Source organism: Procambarus clarkii, chromosome 70, assembly GCF_040958095.1.
Source record: "Procambarus clarkii isolate CNS0578487 chromosome 70, FALCON_Pclarkii_2.0, whole genome shotgun sequence".
NCBI classification, from domain to species: domain Eukaryota; kingdom Metazoa; phylum Arthropoda; class Malacostraca; order Decapoda; family Cambaridae; genus Procambarus; species Procambarus clarkii.
Window position 1 is genome coordinate 27,182,255 of NC_091219.1, and position 4,258 is coordinate 27,186,512.

Below are 4,258 nucleotides of genomic sequence, written 5' to 3' on the forward strand. Positions count from 1 at the left end.
CACACCAGCGCCATTTACACGACCTCACCCGTATATATATATAAGGAGCCCACCAGCCACTACACACCAAGTACGGGAGACATCTCCCGTCAGGCAGGGTGCAGTCGCACCTCCACAGATCTCCAGTATCAGCTAATGATACTGGTAATGGCTCAAAAGGGCCACCACTTACGGGCTATTCATGCCCGTGCCACCTTTTGAGTGGCTTAATGTTCATCAATCAATCAATCACTACACAACGGGAGACATCTCCTGTCACGCAGGGTGCGGTCGCACCTCCACAGATCTCCAGTATCATATATTGATACTGGTAATGGCTCAAAAGGGCACCACTTACGGGATATTCATGCCCGTGACATCTTATGGGGTGGCTTAATCTTCATCAATCACTACACATGGGGTCACGACCTTCCGTAGGGTGTAGTCGCACCTCCACAGATCTCAAGTATCGGCTAATGATACTGGTAATGGCTCCAAAGGGCCTCCACTTACGGGCTATTCATGCCCGTACCACCTTTTGGGTGGCTTAATCTTCATCAATCACTACACACCCCCTACAGGCTACTCATGCCCGTGCCACCTCTTGTGATGGCTTAATCCTTATCAATCAATCACTAGACACAAGTTACAGTCCCACCCCTGTGCCAGGTAAGTCCACTACAGGTTCACCATAACCCCAGGGCGCAGTCGCACCTCCACAGATCTCCAGTATCAGCTCTTGATACTGATAATGGCTCAAAAGGACCATCACTTACGGGCTATTCATGCCCGTGCCACCTTTTGGGTGGCTTAATCTTTATCAATCAATCAATCACCATAACCCGTGCTACTTGGGACTTTTTGTTCTCAGTAGCTGAATCTATAACAACAACAGCCACTACACATCAGAATACTCTGTGCTCCTAAACTGCTACGTCTGCTTCTCGCTCCCAGCTGGGTGGTGGTAGATTTACACAGCCTATGTATTTAGTATTCCAGCAACATTTATTTTGATCTTAACGTAACGATCACTTGTCTGTTTTTATTGTTGCACTGTGTTATTAAGCCAAGTCATTGAGAAGTTTATTTCGTGTAAATTCTTAAGTATTTTAAAATAAAAAAAATGACTAAGTTTTTTCCATGCTTTGTACTTTATCCTGCAGCTACCTCACCGTAAAGATATCCACAGCAGTTTTATTTACTTTGATGACTAAAAGCAGTGGCTTAGGGCAGATGGAATGCAAGGCACACAAAAAATATTGAGTACTAGGCTGCGTAAGTCTACCACCACACAGGGTAGTGTGAGAGCAGATGTAACAGGTGGAGCACTGAGGAGTATTCTGCCTGGTGGTTGTTGTTGTTATAGATTCAGCTACTCGGAACAAGTTCCAAGTAGCACGGGCTATGGTGAGCCCGTAACTTACCTGGCACAGGAGCGGGGCAAATAGCACAGGCTATGGTGAGCCTGTAGTAGACTTACCTAGCACAGGAGCGGTGCCGTCGTACCCATGAGAGTTTGAAAGCTGAAATGAACAGACTGTTGGGTCAATGTCAGAAGAAATTACAACCTCTGAAGGCCTTGACATGCTGTGGAAAGGAGTAGGGGTCCCTGTGCTACGAATGATATACTTGAGTACTGTAAGATCTCTTATTATGCTGCACCTGTCATTTCTTGTTTTGGTAAAGGTAGGCTGGGCAAGTTGGAGAAGGTACAAAATGAAGCCATGAGAATAATCTTAGGATGCCCAAGAAATGCTATGATTGAGATAATGAGGATGTAATTAAATCTGAAGAGTATTGGGATAGAATTTCCGAGATATATGTAGCCTCTGCCATTATATTAATGAGAGGTGGGGGGAGCTAATGAATTAATCCTCTCAATTCAAAAGGTGGGAAGTAATGAACAATGTATGATAAGAACATAAGAACAAAGGCAACTGCAGAAGGCCTATTGGCCCATACGAGGCAGCTGCTATCTATAACCACCCAATCCCACTCATATACATGTCCAACCCGCACTTGAAACAATCGAGGGACCCCACCTCCACCACGTTACGCGGTAATTGGTTCCACAAATCAACAACCCTGTTACCGAATCAATATTTACCCAAGTCTTTCCTAAATCTAAATTTATCCAATTTATACCCATTGTTTCGTGTTCTGTCTTGTGTTGATACTTTTAATACCCTATTAATATCCTAAAGGATATTAATATCCTAATATCCTAAAAAAAGAAACTATGAAGTTCGCATAGCAGGGCAAGCAAAGACAAATCCTAAAGGGTTTTTTCAGTTATATCGTACTAAGACTAGAGAAAGGATAGGTCCATTAAAAACTGAGACAGGTCAAATAACAGATAGTGATGAAGAGATGAGTAGTATTTTTAATAAATATTTTGTATCTGTATTTACTAAAGAGGAACTTAACAATATGCCTTCAGCCGAACAAGTCTATGTGGGTGGGGACGAGGACAGGTTGACGAGTTTAGCAGTTACCAGGGAGGATGTTCTTAAACAAATAGTAAAACTCAAACCAAACAAATCCCCAGGGCCGGATGAAGTGTTTGCCAGGGTGCTTAAAGAATGCAAAGAGGAGCTTTGTGACCCACTGTCAACCATATTTAATAAATCAATAGAGTCAGGCAGAGTGCCAGAGTTTTGGAAAGTTGCTAATGTGATACCAGTTTTTAAGAAAGGAGATAGATCACTTGCGTCTAACTATCGACCAATTAGCCTAACGTCTATTGTGGGAAAGTTACTCGAATCTATAATAGCAAATAAAATTCGTCTTCATCTTGAAAAACATAAATTAATAATTGAGTCGCAACATGGTTTTATAAATGGCCGTTCATGTTTAACAAATTTGTTATCTTTTTATTCTAGCATTGTTGAGGCAGTTGATAGTGGTAAGGATTGCGATGTTGTATACCTTGACTTTAGCAAAGCTTTTGATACAGTGCCACATGAAAGACTGATTAAAAAAATAGAGTCTCATGGTATTGGGGGTGCTATATTAAGCTGGATTAGGGCATGGCTATACCAAAGGAAACAGAGAGTTAGTATAAATGGAATCAAGTCAGAGTGGGAAAATGTTGTAAGTGGAGTGCCTCAAGGCTCTGTCCTGGGACCTCTGTTGTTTATAATATATATAAATGATTTAGATTCAGGTTTGAGTAGCAACATTTGCAAATTTGCCGATGATACGAAAATCGGTAGGGAAATTAATTCGGAGGAGGACTCACTATCACTTCAAGTTGATCTAGATAGGGTTTTGAAATGGTCAAAGGATTGGCAGATGCAGTTTAATGCTGATAAATGTAAAGTTCTGAGGTTAGGTAATGATGATAGAGTTACAAGATACGAGCTAGATGGTGTTGAGATTGCGAAAGGGATCTGGGAGTTATGATTAGTAAGAATTTAAGACAAAAGGATCAATGCATAAATGTTCGTAATAAGGCAAATCGGACACTTGGATTTATTAATCGCAGCGTTAGTAACAAGACACCTGGTGTGGTTCTCAAGCTATATCTTGCTCTAGTTAGGCCCCATTTAGATTATGCAGTTCAAAACTATTTCAAAACCCTATTTAATCAGCTTGAAGTGATAGTTTTGTGTGTTAATTTCCCTACCGATTTTAGTATCATCGGCAAATTTGCAAATGTTGCTACTCAAACCCGAATCTAAATCATGTATACTGTATATTATATAAAGAGGTCCCAGGACAGTTGACCAGACCACACACTAGAAGGTGAAAGGACGACGACGTTTTGGTCCGTCCTGGACCATTCTCAAGTCAATTGACAGACTTAAGGCACTCCACTTTACATTTTCCCACTGACTTAACCCCATTTATACTAACTCTGTTCTCTTTGGTGTAGCCATGCCCTAATCCAACTTAATATAGCACCCCCAATACTATGAGCCTCTATCTTTTTAATCATTTCATGTGGTACTGTATCAAAAGCCTTGCTAAAGTCAAGTTACACAACATCACAATCCTTACCAATATCAACTGCCTCAACTATGCTAGAATAAAAAGATAGTAAATTTGTTAAACATGAACGGCCATTTGTAAAACCATATTGCGACTTATTTATTTTGTTTTTCAAGATGAACTCGAATTTTATTCACATAACTTTCCCACAATAGACGTTAGACTAATTGGCCGGTAACTTTATCACCGTTGATTCAGCATTTAAATTTTATTGTCCTTGGAGTGTGTGTCCACTGGGTGTGTATTGAATTTCTATTGTCTAGAAAGGAGAAATAAACAAATAACA